This window comes from Pan troglodytes, chromosome 9 (assembly GCF_028858775.2).
Source record: "Pan troglodytes isolate AG18354 chromosome 9, NHGRI_mPanTro3-v2.0_pri, whole genome shotgun sequence".
NCBI lineage: Eukaryota > Metazoa > Chordata > Mammalia > Primates > Hominidae > Pan > Pan troglodytes.
The window spans coordinates 64,238,357-64,255,329 of NC_072407.2; the positions used below are offsets into that span (position 1 = coordinate 64,238,357).

At 43.4% G+C, this 16,973-nt stretch overlaps 1 protein-coding gene and 1 non-coding gene across 5 annotated transcripts in view; one reads left to right on the top strand and one right to left on the bottom strand.

The window, feature by feature from the left end:
* The window catches only part of RAB3IL1 (RAB3A interacting protein like 1), a 48,392-nt gene that overhangs the window by 25,460 nt on the left and 5,959 nt on the right, over nt 1-16,973 (bottom strand). The gene's annotated exons all lie outside the window — the stretch shown is intronic.
* On the top strand, nt 14,713-14,819 carry LOC112204832 (U6 spliceosomal RNA). The gene has a single exon (XR_002938589.1). It is a non-coding gene; the product is annotated as a U6 spliceosomal RNA (small nuclear RNA).

A 16,973-nucleotide genomic window follows, 5' to 3' on the forward strand; every position in this document is an offset into this window, starting at 1 on the left:
GGGGGGGGGCGGGAGAGGGGAAACTGAGTCAGAGTTGCTGGAGACTTTATGGAAAAACCTGTTATGTTTCTGGACATTTAGACACAGCTTGGACTGGATGGGAAGCTTTGAGGATCTTGTCTTTGGTTGTAACTTCTTAGAAAAAAGGCAGAGCCAGAAAAGGCCCGATTGTCTCTTCTTGCAGATGAGGAAACTGAGGCTCAGAGACTCATCCAGGGTCACTTGTGAGTCACAGCAAGAAGCAGCCAGGTCTGGGACGTCTTGTCAGTAAAAGCCGCTGCCTGAAGTCGCCTCCCCTTCTTGCTATCTCAGCGTCATTCCTGCCTGCCCTTCCCCTGCCTCTGCATAGAGCTCAGTCACGAGGGGAGGCTCACAAGGCCACCATCCGCCTGCCTGTGGCGCAGACACCTCCCAGCTGGCAGGCTCAAGGCAGCCACGCACACCTGGCTGGGCAGACTTTGAAGCAACTGGATTTTTCCCCTGCAGGGCTGGGTGTTCAGCAGAGGGGCCCTGGGTAAGCCCCAGGAACATGTGTGCAGGTGGGCCCTTCCTTGGTCCACTTGACCCTGTGAACTTCCTCAGGTCAGCCAGTGCTGGTCCTCAGAGTGAGGGCTCCCCCATTTCCATGAAAACAACAGCCCCAGGGCTCCTGAAAGCCAGTTCTGGCTGCCCCTCCCTCCGCCAGCTGTGCAGGGTGTTTGGACAGCGCGGATGGAATGTTTTGCAGCCAAAGTCCTCCCTGGATCTCTGAGCTCAGATTTCAAGCAGGAGGGAAAGAGGACGCTGGTTCTGGCTCCAGGGAGAGGGGAAGCGACTCAGGAGGTCAAACTTGGGCCTGGAGGCTCCCTGCTCTGTCCCCAGGCCTGACCAAGACCAGGCCCAGGCCCCTCAGGGAAGGGCAGGACAGAGGGTGTGGAGGCGGCCGAATGGGGTCACAGCTTTGGTCAGGCCAACCTGGTGAAGCCAGGCCCCGGGGACAGTCTGGGCTCAGGGAGGGGCTCAGCCCAGGACAGCACTTTGAGAACACTAAGATTCACAACAGACCTCCTTCGACCACCATCTCCATTTTTTAGGGAGGGCAGTTGGGGTCCAGAGAGGGCAGGCACTTGTCCCAGGTGGTACAGCATGCTGGGTACAGAGCGGAGCTAGCAGCCAGGCCTCCGGAAGCTAAACTTGCTCTTTTCACTGTCCAGGAAGTTCCCATCCTCACTCTCAGCCCCAGAGATACAGCCCCTGCCAGTGAGTCGTCATCTTTGCTTCTTCCCCAAATGATGCAGGCAAAAGAATCTACTCACAAAGTCAGTTCACAAAGCAAGCACAGACACTAAACTCCAGGCCAGCCTCTGAGAGATTCGAATTAACCTACTCGAGGACAAGGCAGAGGCCCTGAGAGACAGGATTCCTGGCCCATCTCCTGCTCTGGGGCCAGAGCTCCCCCAGTTCTCCACCACAGCTGCCCAGGCCCCTCAGCGCCCCCACGAAAAGAATCCCTTCTCTGGCTGCGAAGACCCATAAGTTCTAGACACAAATATATGGAAGCTAGTTTGAGCCTCAGTTTACCCACCTTAAACCTGGGAGGATTATCTTTGTTCCACTTGACTTATCATCATATTGTGGGGTGCTGATGGTGAGGGGCAGGAGGTGCTGGTGAACCCCTTTGGAAATATCAACAGTTCCTGGTAATGAAACTGACTTCAGACGAAGAAGGGAGGAAGGAAGGAGGGGATTCCTTTGGGCCCAGATGGGTGTGGGAGTCTGACCAAGGTGCCTGGGGCCTGAGCTGAATTCCTAGAGATGAAACCTGTTCGCCCGCTCTCAACTCCTCAGAAGGAAAGCTCAGCCACCTTGTGGAATTATTAGAGAACAGAGAATCCATCAGAAATCTTCAGGGGGAAAACATGACTAGTGGAGGAGGGTGTGACCCCCAGAGAGCTGATGACTCCCTTCCAAGGTGGCAGAATGTGGGGTGAACTGGAGACTGTGCTAGGATCTTTACGTGCAATCTCAGATTCTGTTAATCCTTGCAGCAGCCCGACGGTCCTTGGTGGTCCTTCATTGCTTTCTGTTCCCATTTTAAAGATGAGGAAACAGATTTGGAAAGGTTAAAGGATTTGGCCAATGGCTAACAAGTAAAGGAACTCAGATTTTAACCCAGGTTTGTCTGACTCCAAAGCTTGTTTTCTTATCCCTCCACCAGTCACTCTCTCAGAAGGAAGGGTAAAGTGAGGCTTTTTAAACAAAGTAGGGATTGAAGAATCAATAGGATTTAAATATCCATATAGAACCGGGTGCAGTGGTTCACACCTGTAATTCCCAGCACTTTGGGAGGCTGAGGTGGGTGGATCACTTGACGTCAGGAGTTCAAGACCAGCCTGGCCAACATGGTAAAAACCCTGTCTCTACTAAAAATACACGAATTAGCCAGGCATGGTGGCACACACCTGTAATCCCAGCTACTTGGGAGGCTGAGGCAGGAAAATTGCTTGAACCCGGGAGGTGGAGGCTGCAGTGAGCCAACATCACACCACTGCACTCTAGCCTAGGCAACAGAGCAAGACTGTGTCTCAAAAAAAAAAAAAAAAAAAATCCATATAGAAATGAAGGATGGACATTCCCTGCAGAGGGACCAACAGGTAAAAGGCCTGGAGGTGGGAAGGGCAGAACACAGACAGAGAGAGGCAAACCCTTCACTTTGCCAGGAGCTCAGGCTCATTTGGGGGACAGGAAAAAAAAGTCTGGAAAGGCAGCCTCAGGTTAAATCCTGAAAAGCCTTGGAGGCGAGTTAAAGAATTTGGACTTTATTCTAAAGGCTCCAAGGAGATGGTTAAACATTTTTGAGCAGAGGAGAGAAATGATCAGAGCCCTGCTTTGGGAAGATTAAATGGACAGCTGTGTGCATAAAAAATAGAAGTGAACACTTATTACACATCTAGCAAGGGAAAGACTTTCTAAACTTGGAAACATTTTGAAGAGATCTTAACAGAAAAAGATCAATAGATCTGTCCGCATTCAAATGTAAAGCTGCTTTATGCTCCTTCCTGCCAAAAAAAAAAAAAAAGCCAAAATTAAAAGGCAAATAACTTGGCGAAAATATTCCCAGGCAATGGCAATGCGTTAATATCGTTAACATATAAAGAATTTGCAAAAATCAATAAGAAAAAACACTGGGAGCTCAATAGAGGTGTTCGCTCATTCATCAGATTTTTAAGAACACACATGCCAAGTGCTGATGGCGTATTAGTGAACCAGACAGACAATGTTTCTGCACTCATGAAGTATACAGTTTAGGAGGGGATTATGTGTAGCGGGGGATTCAGACATCTAATTACAGCATGATATGGTTTGGGTATTTGTCCCTCCAAATTTCACATTGAAATATGATCCCCAGTGTTGGAGGTGGGCCTTGTGGGAGGTGTTTGGGTCATGGGGGCTTGGTTCCCTCATGAATGGCTTGGTGCCCTCCCTGTGGTAACGAGTTGCTGCAGGATCTGATTCTTTTTTTGAGATGGAGTCTCACTCTGTCGCCCAGGCTGGAGTGTAGTGCCGCCATCTCAGCTCACTGCAACCTCTGCCTCCTGGGTTCAAGTGATTCTCCTGCCTCAGCCTCCAGAGTAGCTGGGATTAAAGGTGCACGCCACCACGCCTGGCTAAATTTTGTATTTTTAGTAGAGATGGGGGTTTCACCATGTTGGCCGGGCTGGTCTCGAACTCCTGACCCTGTAATCTGCCTGCCTCGGCCTCCCAAAGTGCTGGAATTGTAGATGTGAGCCACACCTGGCCGAGATACAGAAAACTTTTATTTCATCACTCTTTCTTGCCTGGTGCCAGGCCCATGCAATGCCACAATCTTGGCTCACTGCAACCTCCACCTCCCAGGTTCAAGCGATTCTCCTGCCTCAGCCTCCTGAGTAGCTGGGACTACAGGCACTATGCCCCGCTAATTTTTGTATTTTTATTAGAGACAGGGTTTCAGCATGTTGGCAAGGCTGCTCTCAAACTCCTGACCTCAGATGATCCACCCGCCTTGGCCTCCCAAAGTGCTAGGACTATAGGCATGAGCCACCGCACCCAGCCAGATCTGATTCTTAAAAAGAGTCTGGGACCTCCCTCCATCTCTCTCTTTTTCTCTCTCTCACCACGTGACATGCATGCCCCCAACTTAAACTTCCGCCATGATTGGAAGCTTTCTGAGGCCCTCATCAGAAGCAGATGCTTGTGCCGTGCTTCCCGTACAGCTGGCAGAACTGCGAGCCAGAGAAACCTCTTTTCTATACAAATTGCCCAGACTCAGGTATTCCCTATAGCAATGCAAAACAGACTAACACACAGGACCACAGGTCAGGTACAAGGATAGGGGAAGTGCAAAGTCGTCTGGGAGCACATCCAGGAACTCCTAACCTAGACTTAAGGTTAGGAGTCTGGAAAAATTTCCTGAGGCAGGAGTTTGGGAGTGGAAAGGGAGACCATTGAAAGAGTTGGGGCTGGCAAGAGAGTCAGGGGCTAGATCTTGTGGGGCTTTGTATGTGGTATGGTTTGGCTCTGCATCCCTGCCCAAATCTCATGTTGAATTGTAATTTCCAGTGTTGAAGGAGGGGCCTGGTGGGAGTTGACTGGGTCATGGTAATGTATTTCCCCCCTGCTGTTCTTGTGATAGTGAGTCAGTTCTCACAAGATCTGGTTGTTTAAAAGTCTGTAGCACCTCCCCCTTTGCTCTCTTCCACCTGCTGTGGCCATGTAAGATGTGCCTGCTTCCCCTTCACCTTCAGCCATGATCATAAGTTTCCTGAGGCCTCCCCAGCCATGCCTCCTGTACAGCCTGCAGAACAGTGAGCCTATGAAACCTCTTTTCTTTATAAATTACCCAGCCTTGAGTAGTTCTTATAGCAGTGTGAGAATGAACTAATACAGTATGCTAGGTAAGGAGTTCAAACTTTATACTTAAAGACTAAGAGGAGTCATTGAAGGATTTACACAGGAGTGTGATGTGAACGGATTCACATATCAAAAAGATGGCTCCTATGGATAAGTGTGGAATGGCTTGGAGAATTTCTGCTCCTTAGTTATGTGGTGGACTTGAAGCAGAGAGGAGCCTTCCTGCTACAGAAAAAAAAAAAAATTCTAGAAAAATAGGCTATAATTATTTGAGGATGTGTTGTCTATCAAGCTCTAGGCCTTGTCTGCCAAAGCCACTTCCTTACCCACAAAGGAAAGTGCAGCCAAAGCTGGGAGCTTTGGCCAGGAGGGAGGTTGGGGACATGAATGTTGGGCATCTACATGGTGCTAGGACCCTCCAAATACATGGAGCTAGGACTCTCAAAATACATGAAGCTAGGACCCTCAAAATATATGGAGCTAGGACCCTCAAAATACACGGAGCTAGGACCCGCAAAATACATGAAGCTAGGACCCTCAAAATACATGGAGCTAAGACCCTCCAAATACATGGAGCTAGGACCCTCCAACTACATGAAGCGAGGACCCTCAAAATACATGGAGCTAGGACCCTCAAAGAGGGCTGAAGTGTTTCATGTTGGTGACACCCCTGGCTCCAGGCAGAAGCAGATTCAAATCCTCCTTGAAGGAATGTGTCCAAATTTAGATATGAAGGATTCCTATTGCTCAATATCAAGCAGTGAGCTCACAATCAGAGATCACCAGCACATAAAGATGCTAGCCACTATGAGTAAGAATCAACAGAAACAACACGCAACAGATTTAGATGCTACAGGACTCCAGGTAGTGGTCTCCTATATATGATATAGAAAGGTTAACACATGAATTTTTAGAATCTGTTTTTAAAGAAAAAGAACACACACAAAATTTACAAAAAACAAAAAAAATTATTTTTAATTATGGCTACATTATAGTTGTACATATTTGTGGGGTATATGTGGCCTTTTGACACAGGCATACAATGTATAATGATCAAATCTGGGTAACTGGGATATTCATCACCTCAAACATTTATCATTTCTTTGTGTTGAGAACATTACAAATCATCTCTTGTAGCTATTTTGACATGTATGATAAGTTATTGTTAATATATACATATGGGCAGGCATGGTGGCTTCCCAGCACTTTGGGAGGCTGAGGCAGGTTGATCGCTTGAGCCCAGGAGTTTGAGACCAGCCTGGGCAAAATGGTGAAACCCTGTCTCTGCTACAAACACAAAAATTAGCTGGGTGTGGTGGCATGCGCCTATTGTCCCAGCTACTTGGGAGGCTGAGACACGAGAATCGATTCAACCCAGAAGGCAGAGGTGCAGTGAGCTGCCGAGATCGCACCACTACACTCCAGCCTGGGTGACAGAGTGAGACTTGGTCTCAAAAAACTTTTAAAAAATTTAAAAACAATGTATGATCTGAACATGAATAAACAACAAGAGATTATCAAGGAGAACCAAGCAGATTTTTTTTTTTTTTTTTTTGAGACAGAGTCTTGCTCTGTCGCCAGGCTGGAGTGCAGTGGTGTGATCTTAGCTCACTGCAAACTCTACCTCCTGGGTTCAAGCGATTCCCCTGCCTCGGCCTCCTGAGTAGCTGGGACTACAGGTGTGCACCACCACACCCAGCTAATTTTTTGTATTTTAGTAGAGACGGGGTTTCACCACGTTGGCCAAGATGGTCTCGATCTCCTGACCTTAAGTGATCTGTCTGCCTCGGCCTCCCAAAGTGCTGGGACTATGGGCATGAGCCACTGCGCCCGGCTTTTTTTTTTTTTTTTTTTTTTGACAAGGTCTCACTCCGTTGTTGCCCAGGCTGGTGTGCAGTGGTGCAGTCTCGGCTCGCTGCAACCTCTGCCTCCCAGGTTCAAGTGATTCCCCTGCCTCGGCCTCCTAAGTAGCTGGGACTACAGGCGCATGCCACCACCATGCCCGGCTAATCTTTGTGGTTTTAGTAGAGGCAGGGTTTTGCCACGTTGCCCAGGCTGGTCTCAAACTCCTGGGTTAGAGTGGTACACCTGCCTCGGCCTCCTGAAGTGCTGGGATTACAGGCATGAGCCACCGCTCCCAGCCAAGCATAGACTTATAAGGTCTATGAAATCAAGAATAGAAAATAGAGAATGGAGGGGAGGTGATATTTGTTTAATGGGTATGGAGTTTCATTTGGGAAGATAAAAAATGTTCTAGAGATGGATAATGGTTGCACAACAATGGGAATGTAATTAATGTCACTAAACTATATACTTAAAAATGTTCAAAATATTTTTTTAAAAGGCATATTTGACCACCTAAGCATAAGGATATGGAAAGGGTGAGCTTGAAAAAGTTACACCAAAAGCAAGGTGGTATTTCTGCATTAATAACCAAACTTTAAGACGAATCATGGTGAATTATGCATGTAATCCCAGCACTTTGGGAGGCTGAGAAGGGAGGATCACTTGAGCTCAGGAGTTCGAGACCAGCCTGGGCAACATGGGGAGACCCCATCTCTACAAAAAATCAAAAATTAGCCAGGTGTGGTGGTGCAGGCCTGTAGTCCCAGCTACTTGGGAGGCTGAGGCAGGAGGATCACTTTAGCCTGGGAGGTCAAGGCTGCAGTGAGCTGTGATCATGCTACTGCACTCAGTCTGGGCAACACAGCAAGACCCTGTCTCAAAAAGACCAAATTAATAACAAACTTTAAGACGAACAACATTATTAGTGTAGAGGTGGTCACTATGCAGTAATAATAAAGTGATGACAATGTTTAAAAAAAATTCACCAGCTAGATATAACCATCTAAATTAATATGTGCCTAATAAAATAGCCTAAAATATTTAAAGCAAAAATAATTAAAGCTACAGGGGAAAATAGACACATCTATCATTATGGTGTGAGATGTCAACAAATGTCTCTGAACTATGGCTACATCAAGGCAGCAAAACATCAGGAGCTGGCGGCAGCAGAGACCACTGGCCTTGGTAGTACCTGAAGTATAGAGCACTAGATCAAAGCGAACCGATAAGCAATTTGATCCCTAGGTCCCCTCCTCTACTCCATGCCACTGGCCAACTGCCCCTTTCTTAGTCTAGCATAACACTGGAGATTCATTCTCTGGAGAAGGCAAAACAGAAGGTCTTTGGGCCAGTAGCTGAATAAGGGGGTTAAGTGATTGTATACACACTGAAATCCGAGACCTCCAACCCTCTTCTGTCACTTGTCAGCCAAAGTGGCAACTCACTCAGTCACCAGGAGGGTAAAGACAGACTTTTACCCTCCAGACAGCCCCTCTATGGGACTCTGGCCAACCCAAGAAGAGAGATCTAAGACGAATGTTACCCAACAAAATATCCATCCAGCTCAAAGTCAACATGCTTGCCATCAGTTTTTAAGATCTCGCTCTTAATAATGAGCAATCAAGGATTATCAGACAACTAAGGAGAACCTCTACCTTAAGAGAGACCAAACCCAGTAAGCAGAAAAAAAGCAACTTGCAGGAAACAGAGACTCTGTAGAAAAAAGAAGAGGAGGTGAAGAGGAGGAGGAGGAGAAGGAAGGCAAGGAGGAGGAAGAAGGAGAGGCATTAATAACCTCAGGATGAGAAAAGAAGGTATTGCATTCATGAAATAATAACCTGATTCTATGAAAGTAAACATTCACAGAACAACAAAAACTACTGGAAAATAATATATTATTTAAAAGCATGATGGTAGAAATGAAAACAATGAGTAAGGTTGGAAGACACAGTTGAGGGAATATCCTTCAGAAAGAAAGAAATGGAAAATAGTGAAAAGATTAGAAAAGTAGAGAATCAATTTAGGAGATTCAATATCTGAATAAAGAAGCAACAGAAGAAAATGAATGAACTGGCCAGGCATGGTGGTTCACACCTGTAATCCAAGCACTTTGGGAGGCTGAGGCAGGCAGATCACAAGGTCAGGAGTTTGAGACCATCCTGGCTAACACGGTGAAACCCCGTCTCTACTAAAAATACAAAAAATTAGCTGGGCGTGGTGGCGGGCGCCTGTAGACCCAGCTACTCGGGAGGCTGAGGCAGGAGAATGGCGTGAACCCGGGAGGTGGAGCTTGCAGTGAGCCGAGATCTCACCACTGCACTCCAGCCTGGGAGACAGAGCAAGACTCTGTCTCAAAAAAAAAAAAAAGAAAAGAAAATGAAGGGGGTAAAGCATCAAATAAATAATTCAAGATTATTTCCCAAAACTGAAGTATATGAGTTTTCAAATTGAAAAAGACCACCTTAGCTGGACATGGTGGCTCACATCTGTAATCCCAGCACTTTGGGATTCTGGTTTATAAAAAAATTAGTGTTATACTGTAAGATTTTTTATTTGCTTGTATCAGGCTTCAAAAATATCCATGTTAATAGTTCATTCATTCAGCAGTTATTTGTTTGGTATTTCTTTGCCTGACAGTCACTCTTCCAGGCACAGGGTGTATAGCAATGAGCAAAACAAGGCCCTGCCCTGTGAGGTTTACATTCTAAGCTTTATAGGGCTTACAATGTAATAAAAGACATTAAAAAGAAATAAAAGACACAAATAAAAGAGAAATCAAAGACATAAATAGAAAATAGTGATAAAGTCTTCTAGAACTTTTTTTTAACTCAACATTATATGCAAGACTTACCTTATTTTATGTAACTATAGTTCTTTTTTTTTTTTTTTTTTGAGACGGAGTCTCACTCTATCACCCAGGCTGGAGTGCAGTGGCACAATCTCAGCTCACTGCAACCTCTGCCTCCGGGTTCATGCAATTCTCCTGCCTCAGCCTCCTAGGTAGCTAGGATTACAGGCTTGCACTACCATGCCCAGCTAATTTTTGTATTTTTAGTTGAGACAGGATTTCACCATGTTGGCCAGGCTGGTCTCAAACTCCTGACCTTGTGATCTGCCTGCCTCAACCTCCCAAAGTGCTTGGATTACAGGTGTGAACCACCATGCCTGGCCAGTTCATTCATTTTTATTGCTGTATAATATTCCATGATAGGACCATAACTGTGGTAGGATAAAAATGGCCTCTCAAAGATATTGAATCCTAATCTTTGAAAACTGTAAATGTTACCTTATATGAAAACAGAGTCTGTAAAGATGTAATTAAGTTGAGGACCGTGAGATGGGGAGATTATTCCAAATCATTGGAGTAGACCCTAAATGCAATCACATGTATCCTTATAAGAGGGGGGCAGAAAGAGATCTGACACAGACAAAAGAGGAAAAGGCACAAGATGGAGGAGTGTTGTGGCCAAAAGCCAAGGAGTGCTGGCAGCCACCAGGAGCTGAAAGAGACAAGAAATGGATTCTCACCTGGAGCCTCCAGAGGGAGCATAGATCTACTGACATCTTGCTTTAGGCCCAGTAATACTGATTTTGGACATCCTGGCCTCCCGAATGGTGAGAAAATAAGTTTCTGTTGTTTAGAGTCACGTAGTTTGTGATAATTTGTTACAATTATCATTAAAAAAAGTAATGCAGATTTTGGAACCAAGAGTGGAGTGCTGCTGTAACCAAAACCTAAAAATGTGGAGGTAGCTTTGAAATTGGGTAATGAGTAGAGACGAAGAATTTTGGGGAGCATGACAGAAAAAGCCTAGGTTTCCTTGAACAGATTGTTAGTAAAAATATGGATATTGGCTGGGTGTGGTGGCTCACGGCAACATGGCAAAACCCTGTCTCTACTAAAAATGCAAAAATTAGCTGGGCATAGTGGTGTGTGCCTGTAGTCCTAGCTACTAGGAAGGCTGAGGCAGGAGAATCACTTGAACCCAAGAGGTGCAGGCAGCAGTGAGCCAAGATTGCGCCACTGCACCCCAGCCTGGGTAACAGAGCAAGACCTTGTCTCAAAAAAAAAGAAAAGAAAAGAAAAAGAAAGATGGCTATTAAGGCTCTACCAGTGAGGACTCAGAACAAAATGAAGAAAATGTTACTAGAAACTGAAGGAGACGAGGTCCCTGTTCTATAGAGGTAGAAAGTCTAGCTATACTTTGTCCTACAGTTGCATGGAAAGCAGAATTTGTGAGTGATGCACTTGAATATTTAGCTGAGATGATTTCCAAGCAAAAGAGATGGGATCTTCTTTTGTCATCCAGCTTGGAGTGCAGTGGCACAATCCTAGCTCACTGCATCCTCAAACTCCTGGGCTCAAGTGATCCTCCTACCTCAGCCTCCCAAAATGCTGGAATTACAAGTATGAGCCACTGTGCCTGGCCTGAGTAAGTATATATACACACACACACACACACACACACACACATACATACATACACATATATGTATATATATACACAATATATATATTGTGTGCATATATACATATATGTGTATATATACATATATATGTGTGTGTGTGTGTGTGTGTGTATATATATATATATTCTATGCCTAAAGAAAAGGATCAGATGTCAGTGCAAATGGTATAGTAGAAAACTTCAAAAGTCCCTAAGGGCTTTGAAAAGCTCCTACATAGTCCAGGGAATAGAGGTGCACATGCGTGCCTAGGGCTGGGTGCATGCTCAGAAAAGACCTGAAGGGGTCCTAAATTCCCACCTCTACCTGATCTTCAGGCTCTCTGTAAGCAGAAGACAAAGGTTAAGGCACAGTTGTAAATTGCCTGGCTTAGAGTTGAAGGTATGTGCCAAAACACATACAGAGCCATTCTGCAAAGACTGGAAGATTTTTACCACTGTTCTAGGTATTTAAGAAAATCTCTGTCAAGTCATTAGCTGATCACTAAGCTAATGAAACAAAGACTTCAGTGGATATACACAAGAAAAAATACAGACTTTACAAAATTAGTTCAGAAAAGTCACCAAAAAACAAAACAAAACAAAACAAAAAAATCCCAACAAGTACTACAAGCCTCAATAACAAACTCTGGGGTGCTGGGAGATTTCAGATTTGATTTCCAGAGTTGCTACATTTAAATATTAAAAATGTCCAGTTTCAAACAAAAATTATGAGACATTCAAAGAAACAAGAGAGCATAGTTTATGTGTGGGGAAAAAATAAATTAATAGAAACTGTTAGGTCAGGTGCGGTGGCTCACGCCTGTAATCCCAGCATTTTGGGAGGCCATGAATCACGAGGTCTGGGGTTCAAGAACAGCCTGGCCAAGATGTTGAAACCCCATCTCTACTAAAAATACAAAAATTAGCTGGGCGTGGTGGCACGCACCTGTGATCCCAGCTACTTGGGAGGCTGAGGCAGGAGAATCGCTTGAACCCGTGTGGCAGAGGTTGCAGTGAGCTGAGATTGAGCCACTGCACTCCAGCCTGGGTGACAGAGCAAGACTGTGTCTCAAAAAAAAAAAAAAGAAAGAAAGAAAGAAACTGTTTCTGAGGAAGCACAGACATTAGACTTTATAGATAGACTTTAAATCAACTATTTTATTGTATTAGTTAATTAATTATTTTTTGAGATGGAGTCTTGTTTTGTCACCCAGGCTGGAGTGTAGGGGCACTATCTCAGCTAACTGCAACCCCCACCTCCCAGGTTCAAGTGACTCTACTGCCTCAGCCTCCCGAATAGCTGGGATTATAGGCACCTATCACCATGCCTGGCTAATTTTTGTATTTTTAGTAGAGATGGAGTTTCACTATGTTGGCCAGGCTGGTCTCAAACTCCTGGCCTCAGGTGATCCACCTACCTCGGCCTCCCAAAGTGCTGGGATTACAGGGGTGAGCCACCACACCTGGCCTAAATCAACTATTTTAAATCTATTCAAAGACCTAAAGGAAACCATGAGAACTATATCTCACTAAATATAGAGTATAAATAAAGATAAATTATAAAAAGAAAACAAATAGAAATCCTGGAGTTTTAGGTATATGCCAAGAGGAACATTTAAAAAAGAAAAAGAAAAAAGAGAAAAATAAATTCTGGAGTTGAAGAGTATAATAACAAATAAAAATTCGCTAGAGGAGGTCAATATAGATTACAGCAGGCAAAAGAAACAATCAGCACACTTGAAGATAAGTCCACTGAGATTAACAATCTGAGAAACAAGAATGGAGAAAAGCAAATGGAGTTTAAGAGACCCATGGAATACCATCGAGCATAACAACATATGCATAATGAAAGTCCCAGATGGAGAGGAGGCAGAGAAAGAAGAAGACAGAATATTTGAAGAAATAATGGCCCAAAACTTCCAAAATGTAATGGAAGATTCAGTCTTCACATTCAATAAATCTAATGAATCCCAAGTAGGATAAACACAAAGAGATCAAAACCAAGATACATTAGAATCGAACTACTGAAAGACAAAGATAAAAAGAGAATCTTGATTTTTGTTGTTGTTGTTTTGAGACAGAATCTCACTTTGTTGCCCAGGCTGGAGTGCAGTGGCACGATCTCAGCTCACTGTAACATCCGCCTCCTCCGTGCCTGGCTAATTTTTGTATATTTAGGGGAGACAGGGTTTCGCCATGTTGACCAAGCTGGTCTCAAACTCCTTACCTTAAGTGATCCACCCACCTCGACCTCCCAAAGTGCTGGGATCACAGGCGTAAGCCACCATTCCCTGCCTGAAGAGAGAATCTTGAAAACAACAAGAGAAAAGTGACTCATCACATATAAGCTAATCTCAATAAGATTAACAGTTTATTTCTCATCAGAAACCATGGGGGCCAGATAGTGGGATGATATATTCAGAAAATGCTGAAACCAACAAACAAAAGAGGATTAAGATTTCTATATCTATCTATATATAACTAAGATTTCTATATCTGGCAAAGCTATCCTTCAGGAAAAAAAGGAGAACTCAAGACATCCTCAGATAAACTAAAGTCGAGAGAGTTTGTCGCTAGTAGACCTGCCCTATAAGAAATGCTAAAGGGAGCTGTTCAGGTTGCTACTAAAGGACACTAGATAGTAACTCAAAACCACATGAAGAAATAAAGAACATCAGTAAAATAAATACATAGGTAAATATACATAGATAAATATAAAAGTTAGTATTACTGTATTTTTAGTTTAAACTCCTCTTTTTTCTCTTATATAATTTAAAATACATCTACAATAACCATAAATCTATGTTGATGGGCATGTAAGGCATAAAAATGTAATTACTGACAATAAAAACATGAAAGGTAGGGGATGAAGCTATAGAGGTTCAAAGATTTTGCATGCTATTGAAACTAAGTTGGTACTAATTAGAATTAGATTGTTAAATATTATTATTTAAATTTTTTGTTGTAGTTGCAGTTTTTGAGACCAGGTCTTGCTCTGTTGCTTGGGCTGGAGTGCAGTGTTGCGATTATGGCTCACTGCAGCCATGAACTCCTGGACTCAAGTGATCATCCCACCTCAGCCTCTGAGTAGCTGGGACTACAGGTGCACATCACCACATCTGGCTAATTTGGTGGGGGGGTGGCTAGATATGGGGTCTTTCTTTATTACCCAGGCTGGTCTCAAACTTCTGACCTCAAGCAATCCTCCTACCTCAGCCTCCCAAAGTGGTAGGGCTTGAGTCACCATGCCCAGCCAAATTGTTCAATATCCAAGACAACCACTAAGAAAATAACTAAAAGAAAAGAAAAGAAGGGAATCAAAAGAAAAAAAGAGAATCAAAATGGGGCACTAGAAAATATTTAACACAATAGAAGGCAATAATGAAGGAGTTGAGGAACAAAAAAACAAAAATATATAATGCATATAAAAAATAGCAAAATGGGAATAAATCCTTATCAGTAATTACATTAACTGTAAATGGATTGAATTATCCAATTGAAAGGCAGAGATTAGTAGAATTGATTTTTTTTAAAAAAACATGATCCAGTGCTCACTTCAGCAGCACATATACTAAAATTGGAATGATACAGAGAAGATTAGCGTGGCTCCTGTGCAAGGTTGACATGCAAATTTGTGAAGCTTTCCATTATAAAATTAAAAATTTTTTTAAAAACCCACATGATCCAACTATATATGCTGTCTACAAGAGCTTCGCTTTAGCTCAAATGACCCAAATTGTTGAAAGTGAAAGGATGGAAGATATTCCAGGCTAGGGGCAGTGACTCACGCCTGTAATTTCAGCCCTTTGGTAGGCTGAAGTGGGAGGATTTCTTGAGGCCAGGAGTTCAAGACCAGCCTGGGCAACAAAGTTATGCTATCTACTAAAACAAACAAACAAACAAACAAAAAAACCTGGTATGGTGGCACACACCTGTAGTCCCAGCTACTCAGGAAGCTAAGGTGGGAGGATGGATCCCTTCGGCCCAGGAGTTTGAGGCTGCAGCCACTGCACTCCAGCTTGAGTGACAAGGGACTCTGTATCTAAATACTACATATATTCCACGAAAACTAACAAAAAGAGGGCTGGAGTGGATATCCTAATATTATAAAAAATAGACCTTAAGGCAAAAATTGTTACAAGGGACAAAGAGAAACATTTTGTAATGATAAAAGGTTCAATTCATCAAGAAGATATAACAATTATATATTTCACCTAACAGGAGAGTCCTCAAAGTATTTGAAGCAAAAATGGACAGAATTCAAAGTAGAAACAGGCCAGCAAGAATAGCTGGAAATATCGGCCGAGCACAGTGGGTCACGCTTCTAATCCCGGCACTTTGGGAGGCCGAGGTGGGCAGATCACCTGAGGTCAGGAATTCAAGACCGGTCTGTCCAACATGGTAAAACCCTGTCTCTACTAAAAATACAAAATTTAGCTGGGCATGGCAGTGTGTGCCTGTAATCCCAGCTATTTGGGAGGCTGAGGCAGGAGGATGGCTTGAACCTGGGAGGTAGAGGTTGCGGTGAGCCAAGATTGTGCTACTGCACTCCAGCCTGGTAACAGAGCAAGACTCTGTCTCAAAAAATAAAAAAAAGTAATAAATAAATAAATAAATAAATAAAAAGAATAGTTGGAAACGTCAATACTTCACTTTCAATAATGGCTAGAACTACACACTAGATAAGGACATAGAAGACTTGAACAGTGTTAACTCTACCCAACCATAGCAGAATATACATTCTTCTCAAAGTACACATAAAACATTCCCCAGGATAGACCATATGTTAGACCACAAAATAAGTCTTAATAAATTTTAAAGATTTGAAATCATATGAATTATCTTTCCGACCACAAAGGAATGAAATTAGAAATAACAGAATTAAAAGTGAAAAATTCACAAATATGTGGGAATTAAGCAACACACTCTTAACTGCCCCACGGATCAAAGAAAAACTCACAAGAGAAATTAGATGAGATGAATGAAAATGAAAATACAGCATACCAAAACTTATCGAATACCGCAAAAGCAGTACTCAAAGGGAAATTTATAGCTGTAAAAACCTACATCAAAGAGAAGAAAGATCTCCAATTAATAACCTAAATTTCCAATTTAAGGAACTAGAAAAAGTAGAATAAACTAAACCCAAAGCAAGCAAAAGAAAGAATAAAAATTAAGAGTGGAGATAAATGAAATAGAAAAGAGAAAAACAACAGAAAGAATCAATGAAAACAAAAGTTGATTCTTCAAAAAGATCAAGAAAATTGATGAAACTTTAGACTGACCAGAAAAAAAAAGAAGACTCAAATTACTAAAGTTAGGAATAAGGCTGGAGTGGCTCACGCCTGTAATCTGAGCACTTTTGGAGGCCAGTGCGGGGGAATTGTTTGAACTCAGGAGTTCAAGACCGGCTTGGGCAACATAAGGAAACCTTGTCTCTGCTAAAAATAAAATATTAAAAAATTAGCCAGGTGTGGTGGCACATGTCTGTAGTCCCAGTTATTTGAGAGGCTGAGGCAGGAGGATTACTTGAGCCCAGGAGATTGAGGCTGCAGTGAACTATGATCTTGCCACTGCACTCCAGCCTGGGCAACAGAGTGAGACCCTGTCTCAAAAAAAAAAAAAGGAATGAAAGTAGAAAAATTACTACTAGCTGGACATGGTGTCTCGTGCCTGTAGTCCTAGCTACTGGGGAGGTTGAGGCAGGAGGATTGCCTTGAGCCCAGGAGTTCAAAGCTGCAGTGAGCTATGATCGTACCACTTCTCTCCATCCTGGGTGATAGAGCAAGATGCTGTCTCTAAAGTAAA